This window comes from Molossus molossus, unplaced genomic scaffold (genome assembly GCF_014108415.1).
Source record: "Molossus molossus isolate mMolMol1 unplaced genomic scaffold, mMolMol1.p scaffold_m16_p_12, whole genome shotgun sequence".
Lineage (NCBI taxonomy): Eukaryota > Metazoa > Chordata > Mammalia > Chiroptera > Molossidae > Molossus > Molossus molossus.
In genome coordinates this window covers 65747212-65770541 of record NW_023425347.1, presented here as the reverse complement: position 1 = coordinate 65770541, position 23330 = coordinate 65747212, and the positions used below count along the sequence as shown (strand labels likewise).

General features: G+C 37.7%; 1 protein-coding gene across 2 annotated transcripts in view; it reads left to right on the top strand.

Moving 5' to 3' along the window:
- ZFYVE9 (zinc finger FYVE-type containing 9) overlaps window positions 1-23330 on the top strand; it is a 141983-nt gene that overhangs the window by 14396 nt on the left and 104257 nt on the right. The gene's annotated exons all lie outside the window — the stretch shown is intronic.

The window sequence follows — 23330 nt, the reverse complement described above, 5'->3', positions numbered from 1 at the left end:
GCATATCTTATATTTTATCTATTTCCTCTACTTTGATCCCCCTTTTGCTACTTGTGCTCTTTTTGAATTCCCTCTTTTATTTGAAGTAAAGATCATGTTCCAGGAAAAGGTGGTTAGTTAAGTTCACATATCAAATAAAGTGCATGTGCTTTTTTGAGACAAGCATCACACTTTGGTATGCAGCGTAAGTGCCTTATTTGTACTTCCCATTTTGTCACAGAATATTAAAAAGACATTTACTCAAGAGTTGAGATTTAACAAAATTAATACATTTTATTGCTTTATCTATCAAGTGACGCTGGCATTTAAAAATTTAAACAGAGTTCATGCGGTGAAGAATACGACTGGTACAATTTGGTGTTGCTGCCTTGATTTGTGCTGAGGTACCATGCAAACAGTTCTACCCAGCATTGCTTTGCAGTGTGCAAATGTATCCATCCATGTGTCAACACAATGAAAAAGGCACACTAAGTCATGTTTTAGTGTTATGAAAATAGTATTTTTGTTTGTTTTATTTATTTTTTATTGAATGTATTGAGGTGACATTGGTTAATTAGATTATATGGGTTTCAGGTGTATAATTCTATAATACATTATCTGTATATTGTCTTATGTGTTCACCACCCCAAGTCAAGTCTCCTTCCATCACCATTTATCTCCCTATACCTCCTACTACCTCCCCCTACCTCCCTTTCCTTCTGGTAATCACTATACTGTTGTTTATGAGTTTTGTGTGTGGTTTTTTTGCTTGAACCCTTCACCTTTTTTTTTGTTGTTCAGATAGAGCGGGAGGGAGAGAGAGGAAGTGAGAGAGAGAGAAACATCGAGGTGAAAGGGACACATCGAGTGGTCGCCACCCGCACAACCAACCAGGGCCGGGGAAAAACTGCAACCGAGGCACGCGCCCTCAGCGGGAACCGAACCCGGATCCCTCCGGACCGCAGGCCGATGCTCCAACCGCTGAGCCAAACCGGCCAGGGCCCTTCACCTTTTTTACTCAGCCCCATAACCCTCCTCCCCTCTGATAACTGTTAGTCTGTTCTCTATCTATGATTCTGTTTCTGTTTTGTTTTTTATTTTGTTCATTAGACTCCACGTATGAGTGAAATCATGTACTTGTCTTTCTCTGACTGGCTTATGAAAAATAGTGCTTTTTTTGTTAATCCTTATCCAAGGATATTTTCCCATTGCTTTTTTTTTTTTTTTTATCCTCACCCGAGGACATTTTTCCATTTTTTGTTCAGGTAGAGTGGGAGGGAGAGAGAGAGGAACAGAGAGAGAAACATCGATGTGAAGGGACACATCGAGTGGTTGCCACCCGCACAACCGACCAGGGCCGGGGACAAACTGCAACCAAGGTACGTGCCCTTAGTGGGAACCGAACCCGGGTCTCTCAGGACCGAACCCGGGTCTCTCAGGACCGCAGGCTGACGCTCTAAACGCTGAGCCAAACCGGCCAGGGCCCCATTGCTTTTTAAACAAAGTGTAAGGGAGGGAGGAAGGGGGAGAGAGAGAGAAACATCAAAGTGAGAGAAACATCGGTCGCCTCCCCATGACCCCAACTGGAGCTGGAAATTGAACCTGCAACCTAGGTACATGCTTTTGACTGGGAATCAAACTCTCGACTCACTGATCAGTGGGCTGATGCTCCAACCCTGGAGGCAAACCGGCCAGGGTGAAAATAGTGCCTTTTAAAAATTGAGTATAATTGACATACAGCATTATATTAGTTTCAGGTATACAACATAATGATTTGATATATGTATGAAAATAGTTTTGACCTTATATACTTACTGAAAGAGTCTTGTGAATCTCTAGAAGTCTATGGACCACACTTTTGAGAACCATTTGAGTAATCTAAACTAATTTCATTTTGTACTTGGATGCTTTCAAGCAACCTGAACTTTACCTTATAAGATTGCCTAGCTTATTTTTAAAGTTTTATAAATTCAACACCCTGGTTAGATAAACACCATTAAGTATTTAACTGACTTAATCATTAAAAAATGTTTTAATAATATAGTGCTTAATCTGCACCCTTTCTTGTTTTTAGTGAATACTTGACTACTTGCTCATACCTATTAACTCTACCCTGATGATTTAAAAAAAAAAAAAACACAGCTAGTTGTAAGATTGGCATTTCATATTTTCTTACTCTGAACAGATCTCTTAAAATACAGCAGTTGATCTTTTGACATTTAAATCCTCTGAGATTCATGCAATAAAAATCTTTGTTTCTCTAGCTCCTTTGGGAAAAGGTAAATAAATTTAGGATTGGTGGAATATTTTCAGCAGATTCTTGAAATGAAAGCAGTTAGAAGTATTAGTTGTATTGTAGTATTATTATAGTTTGTATTTTGTCATATCTAATACAGTGGTTTCTATGTCGGAGTAGCTTAGGAGTGAGGTGTGGGACTTTTCATTTAATATAGTCCTTGTTTAAGGAAAGTATTATTAAAATCTCTCATAAGTGAAAATTGAAAATAGAAACAAGTAGAGTTTTTGTTACCGATTAGATACTTAACACATTTTAGATGGATTATCAAGATTCTTCTGGTATATTGAAATTTTATTGTTTTGATTTTTGTTGTATATAACTAGCAGTTGGCCAGCCTTAATCTGATCTCCCCATAAACTCCTCATGTTCATGTAATACTCTTCCCCTCATTTAATCTGCTCTTTACCCATGCTGTTCCCTCTTCTTGGAAATCTTTTCCCCTAGATATTCGTTAAGTTGCTTCTTGACATTCAGGTCTTGACATGTCTGTCACCTTCTCAGTGAGACCTTCTCTGCCAGCTCTATCTAAAATTGTAATCCCCAATCTTTTTTTGTTTTCTTCATTTGCATGTATCATCTAGTGCACCATATATTTTACATGTTTATGTTGTTTATTATTCATTTTCACCCATTAAAATGTAAGCTCCATGAAAGTCAGGGTTTTGTGTGTTTTTATATGTTGTTGAATGTTGTTTGCTAGTATTTTGTTGAGGATTTTTACATATATATTCCTAAGGTATATCGGTCTGTAGTTTTCTTAGATGTCTTTGCCTCATTTGGTATCAGGGTAATTTTATTCTCAGAAAATAAACTGGAAAATGTTCTCTTCTGTACTGTTTTTTTTGGGGGGGGGGCAGAGTGGGGTGGGGATTGAGTTTGTGAAAGATTGGTATTAATTTGCTTTTTAAATATTTGGTAGAAGTTATCATTGACACCACCTGGACTTGGTATGGATGTTTTAAAATTTAATTTCTTTAAGTTTTAAAATTAATAATTCAATCTGTTCACTTGTTTATAGGTCTGTTCAGAGTCTCTATTTTTTTTAATGTCAATTTTGGTAATTTGTTTCTAAGTATTTGTTTCATTTAGGTTGTACAATTTGTTAGTGTACAATTGTTCATAGTATTCTTTTTTTATTTTATTATATATATATTATATATATATATATATATATTTTTTTTTTGTCCTCATCCGAGGACATTTTTTCATTTTTTGTACAGACAGAGTGGGAGGGGGAGAGAGGAAGAGAGAGAGAGGGAAACATCGACGCGAAAGGGACACATCGAGTGGCTGCCACCCGCACGACCAACCAGGGCCGGGGACAAACTGCAACCGAGGTACGTGCCCTTAGCGGGAACCGAACCCGGGTCTCTCCGGACCGCAGGCCGACGCTCTAACCGCTGAGCCAAACCGGCCAGGGCTATATATATATTTTTTTATCCTCACCCGAGGACATTTTTGAATTTATCTTCAGATAGAGCGGGAGGGAGAGAGAGAGAAACATCAACATGAGAGAGACACATCGAGTAGTTGCTACCCACACGACCCCAACTGGGGCCGAGGACAAACTACAACCGAGGACAAACTACAACCGAGGTAGGTGCCCTTAGCGGGAACTGAACCTGGGACTCTCTGGTCCGCCGGCCCACACTCTAATCACTGAGCCAAACCGGCCAGAGCTGTAAGCATTCCTTTCTCTGAAGCCCATAAATTTTGATGTTTTGTGTTTGCATTCTTATTAATCTTAATGTGTTTCTAATTTGCCTTGTGATTTATTTATTATTTGACCTGTTGGTTTTTTAGTGAGTTGCTTAATTTCCACCTATTTTAAAAAATTTCTCCAATTTCCTTTTGTTAATTGATTTCTAATTTCATTCCGTTGTGGTCAGAAAACATACTTTGCATGATTTTAATCCTTTTAAATTTATTGAGGCTTGCCCTGGCCAGTTTGGCTCAGCGGTTAGAGCGTTGGCCTGCGGTCTGGAGAGGCCCGGGTTCGGTTCCCGCTAAGGGCATGTACTTCGGTTGCAGTTTGTCCCCGGCCCTGGTTGGTCATGAGGGTGGCAGCCACTCGATGTGTCCCTTCACGTCGATGTTTCTGTCTGTCTCTCCCTTCCTCTCTCTCCCTCCCACTCTATCTGTACAAAAAAAAAAAAAAGGAAAAATATCCTCGGGTGAGGATAAAAAACAAACAAACAAACAAACAAAAAAACAAACATGTCCTAGATCATATCTGGCATAGGTGGAAGATGCAAATAGAGAAATATCCATTATGTTATATTCAATGGACATTATTTCTTTTTAATCTTCAGAGCAATCTTTTGATGTGGGTGTTGTTGCTTTCACTTTACAAATGAGCAGATTGAAACTCAGAGATTTATTAATTTGACTAAGGTCACCTGGTGAGTGTTCCTTTCATTTTCTATCATTCTTTTAGTCTTTACTTCAATAAATATGCCAGGCTTTGGAGATACCATGACCCTGTCAGACATGATCCTTTGCCCTCATGAAGTGAATTGTTTGGTGGAGTCCTTTTACCTAGTCTTTGAGCCACATTTCATATAATTATGACATATATTTGTAGAATATTTTATAAAATATGTTTTATAATTTTTATCTAATTTTATAATTGTTATCTAATTGTTATCTAATTTTATAATTCTTATTGCAATTTTGTGACCCTGGTGGGTTAGATATTATTGATATTATTCTCGTTTGAAAACTGAAGGAAACTAAGACTTAGTGATATTAAGGTCACGTGGTTAGTAAATGGTGGAGCTAGCACTCAGTCCCAGGTCATCTGGCTCCAAGAATCCTGTACTTCTTCCATTACACTGCATTGTCTCATTGTTTCACATGAAACTATAAGCCTAGATCGCCAAGAGTGATATACTGGAAAGTAACCAGTCCAGCAGCACTTAGCAAAGCAGAGCTCTACTAGGCAAGGTATGTGGGAGTTGAAAAAAAAAAATCAAGAGGCTCAAACAGTTGTGTTTAGTGTGCTGAAATGAACTTTTTCTTAAATAATGTAGTGAGAAGAAACTACAACAGGAGAAATATTGCAGAGATGTGGTCTGAGCAACACCTAGATGGGCTCTCAGGGACTTCCCCCTCCCCCTTCCGGAACAAAGACTTGAAACAGACGGTGAATTTAAGAGGAAGGACACCCAAGCAGTACAAGACTCTCTGTACAGAGCTGTCTGCAGCTGCAAATCAGAGTGTAATCTTTATATGAGGAAGGGATTGCTTGTTTTACATTGACTACCTCAGCTACTTTCATGCAGGTACAGAGATAGCGATCAATTCAGTAAAAACATTTGAGTGCTTCCTCTGTGTAAAAGCTGTTAGGCATTGTGGGAGTGATAACAACATAAGCATGACACCATACTTGCCCACAAGGAGCTTGTAACCTGGTAAGGAGGTTTTGCATTCATTCAAACAATACTTGTTCATCCAGGGTTTATTATGTGTCAGACCCTATAGCAGGTGTTTAGGAGACCTGAGTGGAGATAACATAGAAACTGCCTCTAAGCCTTTAGCTTATACTTCCCATTGCTTGGAGAGTATTTCCTTACCTCCTTCCCCTATGTCCAAGCGAGAGAAACCTTTTAAAGGACCTGAAATTCTCTTAGCAAAATAGCCATCAATACTGCTGTTCTTGTGACTTGGCCACAAATAGAACCTGGTAGCTTATGTGTCAGAACTTAGGTGTCAGTTGGAAAATATATACATCATATTTAACAGTCAGGATTGCTGCTCAGGATATGTAAAAACTCCGACAAGCCCTGCTGGTGTGGCTCAGTGGTTGAACATCGATCCATGTACCAAGAGGTTGCCAGTTCGATTCCCAGTCAGGGCTCATGCCCAGGTTGTGGGCCAAATCTCCAGTGGGGGACATACAGGAGGTGGCCAGTTGATGTTCTCTCTCATTGATATTTCTGTTTTTTGTTGTTTTTTTTTATCCTCACTCGAGGACATTTTTCCATTCTTTGTTCAGGTAGAGTGGGAGGGAGAGAGAGGAACAGAGAGAGAGAGAGAAACATCGATGTGAAAGGAACACATCGAGTGGCTGCCACCCGCACAACCCACCAGGGCCGGGGACAAACTGCAACCGAGGTACGCGCCCTTAGCGGGAACCGAACCCGGGTCTCTCAGGACCGCAGGCCGACGCTCTAACCGCTGAGCCAAACTGGCCAGGGCTTTCATTGATATTTCTGTCTCTCTCTCCCTCTCCCTTACTCTCTCTCTTTAAAATCAGTAAAGAAAAAAAACAAAACAACAAATAATTAAGAAAAATAGACATTCCAACAGAAAAAAATGGGGAAAGATTTGAAGAGGAGATCACAGAGTAGGGAAATTCAAAAGGTAAAAATATATGTCAATCTTATTAGTAATCAGAGAAACGATGATTCAATAATGAAATACTATTTTTACCACTCTTACTAGAAAAAATAAAAGTTGGTAATAGCAAATTTAGGTAATAATGATAAGAAAACTTTAAGGAACTTTCCCTATGACAGGCACAACAATCCTGTGAAGTAAGTACTATTATTACTACTGTTTTTTTTAATCCTTACCTGAGGATAGTTTTCCATTGAATTTTAGACAGAGTGGAAGGGAGGGAGGGAGGGAGGGAGGGAGGGAGACAGACAGACAGACAGACAGACAGACAGACAGAAAGACAGAAAGAAAAACATCAGTGTGAGAGAGACATACTGGTTGGTTGCGTTCTGCACGATTCCCACTAGGGTGGGATCGAACCTGCATGCAGACCCAGGTATGTGCCCTTGACCAAAATGAACCTGTGACCCTTTAGTCCTTAGGTGGATGCTCTAACCTTGGAGCCAAACCAGCCAGGGCTGTTAATGTTTTCTTGATAAGGATAGAGTAACTTGCCCTAGGTCAGGCATCTAATTAATATATGTTTACCTCAGATTTGAACTCAGGCAAATCTGTCTCTAGAGCCTGCACTCTTTTTTTTTTTTTTTAATTTTTTAAATTGATTTTTAGAGAGAGAGGACGGGAAAGGGAGAGAGAGAGAAACATCAATGTGAGAACAAAACATCAATCATTTGCCTCCTGCACACCCCCTTCCGAGGACTGAGCCTACAACCCGGGCATGTGCCCTGACCAGGAATTGAACCAGCAACTTTTGTTGCCCAGAACAACAATCAACCAACTGAGCCACATTGGCCAGGGCTACAGCCTATACTTTTTTATTTAAAAAAAAATTTTGTTTTAATCCTCACCGGAGGACATTTTGCCATTTTTTTGTTCAGGTAGAGTGGGAGAGAGAGAGAGAGGAAAAGAGAGAAACATTGATGTGAAAGGGACACATCGAGTGGCTGCCACCCACACGACCCAACCAGGGCCGGGGACAAACTGCAACCGAGGTACATGCCCTTAGCGGGAACTGAACCCAGGTCTCTCTGGACTGCAGGCCAACACTCTAACCGCTGAGCCAAACCAGCCAGGGTAACAGCCTATACTCTTAATCACTAAATCAGTCTGGGTTGATTATCATTATGTTGTATGCTCAGCTTTTAGAACAAAGCTTACCAATAAAGAAAACACTTAAATATATGTTGAATGAATTTGTAAACCAAGTATGTATTAGGCACATTATTTTGGAGTGTAATTTGTTAGTATCAAAAAGGACACACATTAATTCAATTTCTTAATGTGTATTTTTTTTTTTTAAACGTATATAAGAAGGCATGCACAAGGGTATTCGTGGCAGGCAGCATTCTTGGTGTTTGTGGAAAAATAAGGGAAAGTGTAAATGCTCATTAATGGTGTAAATAACTAATAAATATAATAGTAGTTACATGTAGCTATAGATAACTAATAAATATAAGTGAGAAAACTATGATATGGGTATATTTTAGAATTCTGTATGCACAGCTAAAATAAATGAAATAGCTAACCTGGAAAGATATCTAGGATATATTATTGAATGAGAAAAGCAAGTTCTAGAACTTTTTCTACCGAAATAGATTCTAGATGATGGAAGAGTAAAACATGAAAATAGCAGAGAAATATGGGTGAATATTTTTATAATATTGTAATGAGGAAGGCTTTGTTGGTAAGCATGATGTGAAACATAGAAGCCATAGAGAAGGAGAAGAATGATGAATTTGATGAAATAAAAATGGAAAATTTCTCCGTAGGAAAAAAACACATTAAACTTGGACAAAAATTATAAACATATAAAAAATATTTATAGGCAATTTGTAGAGAGCCAATAAACATATGAAAGTTGTAAATTAAAAATACAAATTGGAAAATCAGGTCCCATTTTCTTCCTGTGAAATTGACAAAAATTGATAGTACTCAGTAACTATGAGCTTGTAGAAAAAATTATTTATACTGTTGGAGGAAATATAAGCACAGCATGTTTGGTGGAAATTTTGACAATATTTATTAAAATCAAAATGTATACTACCCTTGTCTCAAATTCTACTTTCAGGGATTTATTATATATTAAAACATAAAGATAAAAGATACTCATTATATTGTGCATAGTATACAAATATGGAAAGAAGGTGTTCATTGGTAGGGATGAGAGTTAAATTGTATATTCATGTGATAGAAAGCTGTATTTAAAAAGACTTACAAATCTAGATGTACATGCACGCCTCATTTTACACTCTTCTGTGTAGTGCTGATTGATTATAATGCTGTTAAGTAATGTATGAATATATTATAACAGTAGACATATATATATTTTGAAAAATCTATTATACTTTGATAGATGGTTATAAACTTAATGTGATCTTTTTATAAGGTATTTAAATGCTGCATCACTATATTGTCCATCTGAAACTAATATAATATTATATATTATCTCTACTTTAATTTAAAAAAATGCATTATAGTACCTTGTTGATCTGTATCTTTTTCCTTGCCCTGTTCTGTGTACTATTATCTGTAGTGGGAACATTAATAAATTCAGACCTACTGTATAGTCTAATGTTTATATGTTATTTTATTTTTTAAAATTTTTATTGATTTTTTTTTTTTTTTTAGAGAGAGAGAAGCATCAATCGGCTGCCTCCTGAACGCCCCCTACTGGGGATCGAGCCTGCAACCCCGGGCATGTGTCCTGACCGGGAATTGAACCAGGACTTTTCAGTCAATGGAGCGACTCTCAATCCACTAAGCCACACTGGCCAGGCTGTTTATATGTTATTAAACAAGAGTTTCTTTTTCTTTTTTTCTTTTTCTTTTATTAGTAAAACAGTGAAGGAGGAATGTTTCCAAATATATACATACCCTGTAGTTTGAGAGTCAGGGATATAAAACCAGATTTCCTGGGTTCAGATCTTGGCTGTACTACTGTGTGTAGCTGTTCAGGTTAACTCCTTTTTGCCTTCATTTCCTTATTATTCATTCAACAAATACTGGAGTGCTTACTGTATGCCAGGCACTGTCCTGGATGCCAGCAATACAACAAGGAGAATTAAGACAAAATCTACTCTCTTGCAGTATATATGCATTCTGGAGGGCTTAATTCTGTACCTACTATTTAGGGTTGTTAAAGGTATTAAAAGTATGCCCTGATCGGTTTGGCTTAGCGGTTAGAGCGTTGGCCTGCGGTCCGGAGAGACCTGGGTTCGGTTCCCGCAAAGGGCATGTACCTCGTTGCAGTTTGTCCCCGGCCCTGGTTGGGTTGTGCGGGTGGCAGCCACTCGATGGGTCCCTTTCACATTGATGTTTCTCTCTCTCTCTCCCTCGCACTCTATCTGAACAAAAATGGGAAAAATTTTATCCTCAGGTGAGGATAAAAAAAAAAATGTACTAAGAGTTATAAAGCACTTGGAACAGTGTATGGTATATAATTAGTGGATAATAAATAATAATAGTATTTATATTCTCCCTTCTCTCCGAAAAAGACACAGAGGGTTAATTTAGTCACTGTTTTATAGAGGTTTTTGTTACATGTAATGACATTAAAGCAGTGGTTCTCAACTTTCCTAATGCTGTGACACTTTAATACAGTTCCTCATGTTGTATGTGGGCGTTATCTGCATGTGGGTGGACCCGCCTGGAGATGGATAGAGGAGCGGTGTCTCGGTTCTAAGACCATCAGAAATATGTGTTTTCTGATTGTCTTAGGTGACCCCTGTGAAAGGATCATTTGATCCCCAAAGGGGTCACGACCCACAGGTTGAGAACCGATGTATTAAAGGCTATATAAAACAGTCTGTTTCAGTATATTCTTACATTTGCCCTCATTCGGGGTGCTCTCATACACTCATAGTCATTGAGCTCTAACTTGGCAGTAAGTGTTCTACCACCTTAATTTGAGTGTAGTAGATGTTGAGGGGCAAAATTTACAGTGGTTCTTTTAAGGAATCTTGATGAAAGTTATAGAGAAATAAGGAGGGTAAAGATCAACAGATTGTTAAGATTGGTGAATTGAAGGTCATTGTAAACATCTATAAAGCCTGGGAAGATTGACTAATAATTATATAGCATTTAATGGGGAAAATGAAATGTTATGGTTTTAAAAATTAATTTGTAAATTCACAAAATGCGGTATGTTTTTATAGAATAAATATTTATTTACTGTCTGTCAGGTGCTGTGCTTAATGCTGTCAATATTTTGGTGAACAATATAGTAATTGAACCTAACCTTATACAGCTGATATTTTACAATGTTACAAAAATAACTATAGTGTTATAAGAGCTGTGCAGGAAACCTAGTGGGGGGGGGGGGTCAAAGGAGGAGCTGAGATTTAATCTGAGACCTGAGGTTGAGTAAGTTTGTATTAGTCAGGAGGAGAGAGTCAGAAGAGTGGGAAACAGCAGTCCAAGGAGGGGAATAACATGGATAATCCAGAGGTGGAAAGAACATGATACCCTTGAGGACTAGAAAGATGTCAGTGCAGATGGAGAGGAAATAACAGGAAAGAAAGTGGCAAAATAATAAGTTGGAGCCCTGGCCAGTTTGACTCAGTGGTTAGAGTGTTGGCCCACAGACCAATGAGTTGCGGGTTCGATTCCAGTCATGGGCATGTACCTTGGTTACGTTTGTCTCTGGCCCTGGTCAGGTCGTGCGGGAGGCAGCCAATTGATGTGACTCTGTCATGTCTATGTTTCTGCCTCTTTCTCCCTTCCTCCCACTCTATCTGCTAATAAGTAGAAAAATATCCTCAGGTGAGGAATAAAAAAAAAAAAAAAAAGTTGGAGAGTTAGCCAAGATTTAATTATACAGGACTTTATAAAGTCGTCATAGTAAGGAGTTTTGATATTATTTTAAGTCAATAGAAAATAATTGAAGAGTTTTAAGTAGGAGAATCACTTTATTAGATCTTTTTTTTCTTATTCTCTCCTGAGGACATTTTTTGCATTTATCTTCAGATAGAGTGGGAGGGGGAGGGGGAGAAAGAAACATCCATGTGAGAGACACATTGAGTGGTTGCCACCCGCACAACCCCAACCAGTGCCAGGGACAAACCGCAACCGAGGCACGTGCCCTTAGTGGGACCCGATCCCGGGACTCTCTGGTCCACGGGCTGACGCTCTAACCACTGAGCAACCGGCCAGGGCTCACTTTATTAGATCTTTTTAAAGATTACTATAACTGCTGAGTGGAGAAAGGGTTAGGGGAGGAGGTGGCAGAGTAGATATGAGAAGATCATTTCAGTATCCAGATGTGGAATAATGGTGGCTTGGACCAAGTTAGTGGTTGTTGACAGAGTAAATGGATTTTCATCTATTTTAGGAAATGATTGAATGTTGATGGTGAGCATCATGGAGAAGGAGGGATAGGGAATGACCATATCATGAGCAACAGGGTAGGTAATGATATAAGGAACAGAAGAAACAATGTTGATTAGGATGAGCCTAAATGTACATAGTGAGTTTGAGACATCGAGACTTGAATAAGCACTGTATATATAGATTCAGAACCCAGAAAAGAGGTCTTAAGTGGAGAAAAGGAAATCAGACTTGTTAACAGATGGTGTTTGAGGCAATGGTAGCTAGAGTTTCTTGGGAAAAGAATATAAATCCAGAAGAGAAGAGGATTGAGTACAGAACTTTGAATAATTTCAACATTTAAGATTGGATAGGAGAGGAGGAGTCAGGGATGAAGGTAAGAGGGAGATGTCAAAGAAGTAGGAGAAAGTCAGAATTTCTAGTGTCACATAAGACATGGAAGCAGAGTTTCATAAAGGAGCAGGATGTGATTTGTAATTGAATGTTGCTAAGTTGGAGAAAGAAGCCAGAAAATAATGGGAGCATACATGGGAGGTGAGGTGGAAGGAGGGAGACATTAAGAGTTGACAACTTTTGAGAAAATATTCCTCTGAAATGCAGTGGATTCACTGAAATTTGAGGTATAGTGAAACATCCAAATGGAGAAATACTGTATGTTAGGTAGGTGAAGTCTTGGTCCTGAAATTTGAGTAAAGTTGAGGATTAGATATGAGTCATTCACATGGAGATGGTAGTTGAAGACTTTGGAAGAAAAGGGAGCCAAAAATGGAACTGGGAAAGCATCTTCAGTTAAGATTTTCTTTGGCTCATTATTAAATAATATTATAATGTTCATAATGCAAGTAATTTGAGCATGGACCTGTTCCGTCCAACTCAGTTATCCCAAGTTTTGGCTGAGATAGTTCAGGTTATGCTCTTCTTAGATTTGACATGTTAAAAGAAAGATACAATGCTCTGAATGTTTACAAAAAGTTGTCAATTCAGTAGCAAACATAGTATCTAATTTTACTGCAGGTATTAAGGTATACAATTTATGAACCTACCAGTTTGGCCAGTTTTCCAACAGTTGATACTGGTATGTGAAGTGTATCACATGTAGTGACTGGATTAGTGGTGAGTCATAACTCGCTTTAAGTATACTCTTGTTACTACTCTTGGTGCACACAGTTTGTGGTATATAAATTATATCTCTCTGTCAGTCTGCTACCTAGAATGATCCAAATGATTAGACCCTACCCCCAGGGAATTTATCTCTCATGTATAATCTACTTGTTGATCAGAGAATATCAGAGTTAGTGTCTAATATTTGAACTTCTAGGTATGCAATTAAAAAATGATTTTTATATTGTTTGTCTCAATTTATATCATGTTATTGGGATATATTTGTTAAGACTTTTGTTGCAACTTAAAGGAACCAACTAGAACTTAAGATAAAAGGGAAGTTTTTAAAGGATACTAGGATATCTCACAGAATCCAAAAGCAGGGATTGCAGCTGTATCTCTCAGTAATAGTGTAGAAGGGTCTGTGATTCATTCAACTTAAATCAGGAGCTCACATCAGGTTAATAAATTGGTTAGGTTGATAGGTTTCCCCTGGACATGGCATTTTATCTTGCAATAAAAATGTATGTGTGTATATGGAGTGAGAGGTGGGCAACTCTAGAATTCTGTTGGGAAAAATAATCCAGTGGGTATCTGCTGTCTAGAAATTAGAGATATGAATTTGGGCAGATACAGTGTTAATTAATGGTTCATTTATGAACAATCTATATGCTACTTTAGGGATGTATATATCTGAATAGTTTCTGACCCTATACTGTGTATATATACATTTGCTTATATGGTTTTTAATCTTATTACTCCAAACATGAGAATTATACATGTTCCTTATTTTAGTGTCAATCTCAAATCAGTTACTGTTCAAGAGATTCGAGCGCATATGTATATTTGATATATCTGTTATCATCATGTTTCCCAATATTTATTAAACTACTCTGCTTTTTGTTTAGTGTATACTAGGTGAAACAACCCCCTGGTTCTAATTCAATGTTTGTGAAAGATGCTAGATTGATATCCTGGAAACTGAAGCCCTGTGTGAATGTGGGATAGCAACAATGTCAACTTGCCAGATCTTCCTCTCTTAACATACTTGATTTGCAGGAATAAAGCTCTTCTCAAAGATTATCTCTTCTTTTTTCTGCCACTGTGAGTGAGAGTGTTCATATTTAAAGGGTTTTATTTTAGGATCAAATGTACTTAGCCTCTTCAGAAAGTTGAACAGTTAGGTTACTTTTTTGTTCCTGTATTTCTTTTCATTGTTCAAACTGAGTTGATTGCTTAAGACCAATGGCCCTGATGTATTAATTGTATAAACAAACCAGTCTGCTGGTTTGTTTTATGGTTCAAATTACACTCTGCCTTTTCTAATTCTTTCATACAAATTGCTTTTTGACAGTAATAATAGTTACCATTTTTTGAGCACTTATATATCAGCTCTAAGTGAGGCACTTTATTTAAACACATTCTTCTTCATCATTAAAACTATCCTGCAAAGTATGGTTTTCATATAAATATAAAGAAACTGAGTCTTAGGGTAAATAGCTTGCTCAAAGCAGCAATGCTGTTAAATACTAGAGCATGAATTCCAGGCTGGATTTGCCAGAGTCCTGTGCCAGTGCTCTTTAACCAAGCTCCACTGACTACTCATAAAAGGTGTTCATTTGGGTTAAAGGTCATACAGACAGGTCTATTACATGTTGGTCATGGTTGATTTGGGATTCAGTTTTGCTAGATACTCTATTGTTGTATTCATAGATACTCTTGAATCACACTTTTTCTTTCTTTAAAGGTAAGTCATCAAACTAATAGGAGCTGTCTGAAGAGTTGTGATTATGGATAAAAAGCCTACTAAGACATGATTTAAGTTTGAACTGTTCTTCAGTATGCAAACTAATAATTTTATGTTGATATTAATAAACTTTACATTAAAGTCTTAATTTCAGCACAACTCTTGGGATCCTTTGTATAGAAAATTTTCCTAGGTGGAGGTGCTGGGAAAATAAATCCTTTAGTTATTTACTTGGTGTCACAAGTGGTTACGAGCACTTAACTCTGTGCCAAACATTATGCCATAAACTAGGGATGTAATGATAAATAAGACAGAAGTAGTGCCTATCCTGAAAAACCTCAATAGCCTGAAAGGGAGAGATAAGTAGTAAAAAAAAAAAAAGCATAAGTCAGTTGATAATTGCTATGATAGAGGAAGTAAAAGATAAACAAGAAAGAAGGAGCACCTATCCAAGACCTAGATCAGAAGGGCTTCCCAGAAGATGTGTGATGTGTAGGATAGGATAAGGAGGGTAGGTAAGAATTAGTCAAGTAACAATGTTAGGGACAGAGTATTCTAGGCCTAAGTAATAATGAGTGAAGGAATGTTTTGTTTTGTTTTTACAACAGTTTTATTGAGATATAATTTACAAACTATAAAATTTCACTCCTTTGAAGTATACATTCAGTGGTTTTCAGTATGTTTATAGAGTTGTGCAACCATCACCTCTAATTCCAGAACATTCTCATCAAACCCAGAAGAAACCCCCATACCCATTAACAGTCACTCCTTATTCCCTCCTCTCCCTGGCCCCTGACAACAGTGAATCTACTTTCTGTCTCTAAGGATTTGCCTTTTCTGAACATTTCATATAAATAGAACCATATACTATGAGGTTGTTTGACTGGCTTCTTGCACTTAACATAATGTTTTCAAAGTTCATCTATACTGTAGCATGTATCAGTATGAAGGCCTGTTTTGAGGAATGGGGGTGGGCAAGATGGGGAATTAAAAGTTCAGTTGATCAGGATTAGTAGTGCATAGAGCAAAAATTTGAGAATAGAGAGGAGAGGTGTTATACTAGAGAGGTAAGCAGAAACCATATAGAGGAATGAACTTTATTCTAAGGGTAATAGGACACCATTGAATGGTGTTAAGTACAAAAATAAAATAATCAGATTTGTGTTTTATATTTGTATAGAGAATAAGCTGGATGGCTACAAAACAGGTGTGGGACAGGGAGGCTAGTTAGGATTCTTGCAAAAATCTGGGCAACAGAAAGATTGCGGTGGTGTGGGATATGGCAGTGGGAATGGAGAGAGTGAATGAGTTTGGGAGATTTAAAAGGCAAGATTGACAAGACATGGTATTAGATTGAATGTAGAGGTGGGGAGAAGGAGAGGTAGCATCTAGAATGGCATTCAAAGTTTTGAGTTGGTGAGCCAGATGGATAATGATGCATAGACTTATTAAGGAGCTGGCTAGCTAAATGAGTTCCAACAGTGCCAATCTATAAGGAGTACTAAAATGGTTCTGGAAAGTTAATGAAATGAAAAAAAAAGTAGAGTTCAGTTACCAGAACTCTTTACTTATTAGTAGATTACTGTATGTTATTTAGAGGAAAACTTTGTAGAAGGTAAGATCCCTCCCTCCTTCACCCCAGCTTGATGCTTGAATAATGAGGTACTTTCTAAACTACTCTAAGAAGCCCAAAGGCTGTTTTATTGAGTGGGATATGCAAATTTGGAGTCAGCACTGAATAGCTCAATAGACGAGAGGCTGCTATCAGTGGGTCTTTTTTTTTGTTTGTCCTTATGGTTCTAACCCTTTTCTTTAGAATATTTATATAAGATTGGGTTGAAGAATAACAAATTACAAATCTATTACATATATCTATTGCTATGTGATAAACTACACCAAAACATAGTGGCTTCAAACAACTTAATTATTGTCTCTTGTGGTTCTAGGGATTGACTGGCCTCAGCTACGTGGTTCTCTGTTTGGGTCTTCGTGTAGTTATAGTTAGACAATGACTGGGGCTAGAATCAGTCATCTTGATGCTTGCTCATTCATATATGTGAGGTCCATGGGCCAGATCATCTACATGTGTCCTTTCCATGTAGTTTCTCTGGCATGATAAACTCATGGATTCCAAGAATGAGTGTCCTGAGAGAACCAGGTAGAAACTGTATTAGCTTTTATGACCTAGCCTAGAAGTTACTGTAGTGTCCTTCATGTTTTTCTGTTAGTTGAGGTAGTCATGAAGGTCTGCCCAGATTTAGAGGAAGGGAATATACATTTCACCACTCTTGTAAGAAAATCTTGTGGGATGGGAGATATTGCAACAGCCATCTTTGGAAATAGAATCTGATACACCTACCTTGAGAGCCTGCCCAGACTAGGATAGGGAACCAAGAAAGAGGACTTTGGAATTTTGAATGCAGTTTGTACATGTTGAGTTTAATTCCTTGCCAGACTTCCTGGTGGAAATGTTATTGAGAAGTTTGGTTACTAAGCAGATAACTGTATTTGTTCTGTGTTGAATAGTATTAATCAGAGCCAAAACAGAAATAATGCTTAACTGAGAATATTTTCTAGTTTACCCTTCTCATTTTCTTTTCTTTCTTTTTTTAACCTAAGGCCAGGATTTTGGAAAGTATTACCTTCATAAATTTCTTCTATTAAAAACATGTCCACATCAGTGATGCCTGGAAATGGCTTGCATCTTATATTTAAAACAATTTTTAATTTATTGATTTTTAGAGAGAGAGGAAAGGAGAGAAAGAGAGAGAGAAACATCAATGTGAGAAAGAAACACCAATAAGTCAACTCCCACTTGCACCCAACCGGGACTGAATCTGAAACCTAAGTATGTGCCCCAACAGCCACCTTTTGGTGATTTGTAATTTGTTATTCTTCAACCCAATCTTATATAAATATTCTAAAAAAAGAGGGAAAGGTTGATTTGTTCCACTTATTTATGCATTCATTGGTTGATTCTTGTATGTGCCCTGACCGAGAATTGAACCTTGGCATATTGGGATGATGCTCTAACCAACTGAACTACCCTGCCAGGGCTGCATCTTATAGTTTAAACATCAATTTTATTCATGTTGTTATTCTTTATATGTTTATTTTTAAAATAAAATCTTGGTATATTAATTTTAGGTGAGTCTTCATTTTCTTTCCCCATATTATAATTAAAACTTTAATCTGTTATATATCCCAGTGAGATAATTTTTTAAAATTCTTGTTTTTCTGCCCTAGCAGGGTGGTTCAGCTGGTTGGAGCATTATCCAGTTCACCAAAAGGTGGCTGTTGGGGCACATACTTAGGTTTCGGATTCAGTCCCGGTTGGGTGCAAGTGGGAGTTGACTTATTGGTGTTTCTTTCTCACATTGATGTTTCTCTCTCTCTCTCCCCCTCCTAACTCCCTTTCTCTCTCCCTCCTCTCCTCCCCCCCTTCCTTCTGCTCTCTCTAAAAATCAATTAAAAAAAACCCATATCCTACCCTGGCCACTTTGGCTCAGTGATTAGAACATTGGCCTATGGACCAAAGAGTCGTGGGTTTGATTCCAGTTAAGGGCACGTGCCTTGGTTGCAGTTTGTCCCTGGCCCTGGTCAGGGTCATGCGGGAGGCAACCAGTTGATGTGTCTCTCTCATGTCGATGTCTCTCTTTCTCTCTTTCCCTTTCTCTCTCCCTCCCACTCTATCTGAAGATAAATAGAAAAATATCCTTGGGTGAGGATTAAAACAAAACAAAACAAAACATATCCTTGGTGATGATTAAAAAAGAAATCCTTGCTTTTTCTATTTTCTTTGTTTTTCAGTTTTCATATTTGAAAGTAAAAATTTAATTAGCTTGGGGTTTAGTAATTGAAATTCACATATCTTCAATTCTCTTTCCTTTTATTAACAAATAATATACATTTACATTTGTCCTAAGAAAAATGAGGACTGTTTACACCAATAATGAACTCACAGAAAGAGAAACTAAAAAAAAAAATAAAAAAAAAATCCCATTTACCATTGCTGCAAAAAAATTAAGATACTTAAGAATAAACTTAACCAAAGAAATAAAGGGCCTATTTGCAGAAGACTGCAGGACATTGAAAAAAGAAATAGAGGAAGACATAAAAAAATGGAAACACATACCTGATTCATGGATTGGAAGAATTAACATCATTAAAATGTCCATACTACCCAAAGCAATCTATAGATTCAATGCAATCCCCATCAAAATACCAACGACATATTTCACAGAACTAGAACAAATACTTCAAAAGTTCATATGGAACCAAAAAGACCCCGAATAGGAGAAGAGTGGACAGCTCCAGACCAGCATAAAGACAAAGTAGAGGGTCCGGCCCTGAGGTGCTAGTGGACCTTGAGCAGAGCAGAGCCTCAGCTGTGAGTACATTGAGTTGTGTTTACTAAGGAAGGGAAGTGGCCTCAGATAGTTCAGAATGATTTTTTGCAGGAAGGATTTTCTGTCTTGAATCCTTTCCACTCCCTTTATAAGATTAAAAAAAATTTTTTTTAAATTAATTTTATTGTTGAAAGTATTAAAGATGTTTCTCCTTTTCAAGATAGCCACAGCAATCTTGAAAAAGAAGGACAAAGTGGGTGGGATCACAATACCAGATATCAGGTTATACTACAAAGTCACTGTAATCAAAACAGCCTGATACTGGCACAAGAACAGGAGTATAGATCAATGGAACAGAACAGAGAACCTGGAAATTGATCCAAGACATTATGCTCAATTAATATTCAACAAAGGTGGCAAGAGCATGCAGTGGAGTAAAGACAGCCTCTTTAATAAATGGTGTTGGGAAAATTGGACAGCTACATGCAAAAAAATGAAACTAGACCATCAACTTACATCATACACAAGAATAAACTCAAAATGAACAAAAGAGTTAAATGTGACTCATGAATCCATAAAAATCCTAGAAGAAAATGTAGGCAACAAAATTTCAGACATATCATACGCAGCAGAATTTTCACTGATACATCACCTAAGGCAACAGAAACAAAGGAGAAAATGCACACATGGGACTACATCAAACTAAAAAGCTTCTGCACAGCAAAAGAAACAACATGCACATTAAAATGGAAAGGGAACCCAGTGTATGGGAGAGCATAATTGCCAATGATACATCAGATAAGGGGTTAATTTCCAATATATAGAGTGGTCATACAACTCAACAAAAGGAAGACAACCCAATTAAAAAATGGACAGAGGACCTAAATAGACACCTCTCCAACAAGGACATACAAATGGCCAAGAGACCTATGAAGAAATGCTCATTGTCACTAATCATCAGAGAGATGCAAATTAAAACAATGATGAGGTATCGCCTCACACCTGCCAGAATGGCTGCCATCAACAAATCAAACAACAAGTGCTGGCGAGGGTGTGGAGAAAAGAGGACTCTAGTACACTGCTGGTAGGAATGCAGACTGGTGCATCCACTATGAAAAACGGTATGGTGTTTCCTCAAAAAATTAAAAATTGATTGCAATTTGACCCAGTGATCCCACTTCTAGGAATATATCCTAAGAAGCCTGAAACACCAGTCAGAAAGAATATGTGTACCCCTATGTTCATAGCAGCACTATTTACAATAGCTAAGATCTGGAAACAGCCCAGGTGTCCATCAATAGATGAGTGGATAAAAAAGCTGTGGTACATATATACAATGGAATATTATGCAGCTATAAAAAAGAAAGATCTCTTATCCTTTGAGACGACATGGAGGGACCTCAAGAGTATTATGCTAGGCGAAATAAGCCAATCAGAGAAATACAAATACCACATGATCTCACTTATTTGTAGAATATAATAAACAGGGTGGGCTCATGAACAAAATAGACCCAGAGACATAGAAAGGAGTATGGTTCAGACTGACAAACCTCTGAGTAGGGGGTGGGGAGGATGGATGAGATGAACCAAAGAACTTATATGCATGTATGTATAACCAATAGACATAGACAACAGTGCTGGGAGGGTGGGAGAGGCGGGATAGGGAGGAGGGTGTCTAGGGGGGAAAAAGGAGAAACATCTGTAACAAAAATTAATAAAAATTGGAGGGGGAGGAAACAAAAAAGAAAAATGAGGACTGTAGAGGCTTGAAAACAGTGAAATCACCCAAACCCTGTTGATTCTCCATTATATTTTGATGCATATTTTTTAAGACTTTTTTTTTTTATCCTCACCCGAGGACATTTTTCCATTTTTTGTTCAGGTAGAGTGGGAGGGAGAGAGAGGAACAGAGAGAGAGAGAAACATCGACGTGAAAGGGACACATCGAGTGGCTGCCATCCTCATGACCAACCAGGGCTGGGGACAAACCGCAATCGAGGTACATGCCCTTAGCGGGAGCTGAACCCGGGTCTCTCGGGACCGCAGGCCGATGCTCCAACCGCTGAGCCAAACTGGCCAGGGCCATATTTTTTAAGACTTTTAAGTTTTTTCCCAAATATGGAGTCTTACCATTTGTACCATTTTGTAAACTGCTCCTTTCATTTGCCATTTATATTTTTCCCAATATTTCACTATTTTAAACATCAATCTAACAGTAACTTATTCTACATTTTTTCTATTTATTCAGTTTCTTTTTTTTTTAAATCTTCACCCGAGGACATTTTTGCATTTATCTTCAGATAGAGTGGGAGGAAGAGAGGGAGTAAGAGAGAGAAAGAAAAACATCAATGTGAGAGAGAGACATTGAGTGGTTGCCACCTGCACGACCCCAACCAGGACCGGGGACAAACTGCAACTGAGGTATGTGCCCTTAACGGGAACCGAACCCAGCCTCTCTGGTCCGCGGGCTGACGCTCAAACCACTGAGCCAAACCCGTCAGGGCTCAGTTTTTTCTTTAAGGTAAATATCTAAAAAGGTAATTGTTAATGTCAGAGGGCCCATGTTTATATAATAGTGATACAATCCCAACTATTGAAATCGTTATCACCTTTTTCTCTACTACTAGAGAATTTCTAGGTTTTTTTTCTTCTCTCTTGCATTTGCTTGCTGTCTCTCTCACCTATGACACACATTCACAAATGTTTATTTCTTAGGGAAGAAGAAATTTTTATCATTAAGTTGAGTACTTAAATATGGATTTCGTTAATTTCATACACTTTTGTCAAGCATTTGTCAAGCAGTATGTGGTATGCCATGGGTTAGAGAGAAGGAAGATACAGCCCTTGTTCTCAATGAACTCCCACAGTCCAGTGGGGAAGATAGACATTCCAGGCATATAAAAAGGTGGAGATGAGGTACAGAGTTGAAAGTAGAATGACTAAGGAAAATATACTGTGAAGTCATAATTGCAAAGTTGAGACCAGTCACCACATGTGTGATATTCATCCAACCATATTTAATCTGCTTTGGCCAGGGGTGGAGAACCTTTTTTATGCCAAGGACCATTTGGATGTTTATAACATCATTCTTGGGTCATACAAAATTATCAACTTAAAAATTAGCCTGCTATATTTGGTCAGGCTAATTTGGTGAGGCATGTGATGTTAGCTGGTATTGATTTTGTGGGCCTTGTGCAGCCCAGATGTTCCCCACCCCTGGTTGGTAGACAGTTGGGCTTAACCAGGCTTGAGGCTTTGCCAACTGAGGCTAGAAGGTCAAAGGGATATGATTCCAGAAGAAGAACCTATGGTCTTTGGGATAGTCACATGGTTGTTGGACTTGTCTCACCCATTAAAATATACATATGCACAGGATTTGACTTTGAATCTATAGAATTAATTTTATTTGTTTAAAACAAACAAACAAAAAAACTTTAATTAGCCAACTATTAGAGGGGAGGACCTTACTTTTGCCTCATTTGCATTTTGACTTGATACGTTTACCCCATATAGCCCTTTCATACTTCTGATATGATTTCGTTCTTCTTGATAAACTTAAGTTTATTTCTTAGCATCAGCAGCTCTTCTCATGTAGAATATATAGCATGTACACATTTTTTCAAGTTCTCAAGACAGGAAAGTCTTATACCAGTGATTTTCATTTCATATTTTTTTATTGGTTTCTGGAATTTTAGGCCTTTTTCTTATTTTTTAGTAAGCACATAATTTTCACATCAGATAATAGAATCATGTTTTTAATACTATCAACAAATTTCTTTTAGTGTCTTAGTTTATCTTTAAAATTAAGTTATGTCCATTAGATCATCTCTATTATACTTTTTTTGTTCTGAAAATTCTATGACTATATGTTAGATATTTTATACAGATAATATGAAGTTCTTAGTTTTATCCTGATTAGTTTCATCTACTAATCTTGTTCAAGGCTAAATTAAGCTCTTAAAGAATTTCAGATTTTCTGAGCAGTTGTAGAGGCATTTGCTGAACTACTCTAACTGCATGGATATTGTCATATGTTCAGAAGAGGGAAATAACATTTGAGAATGTTTTGTCTTTTGCATTCTCCTGGTAGTATAGGTTAAACTTGAGTTAATAGATTCACTGCTTCTAA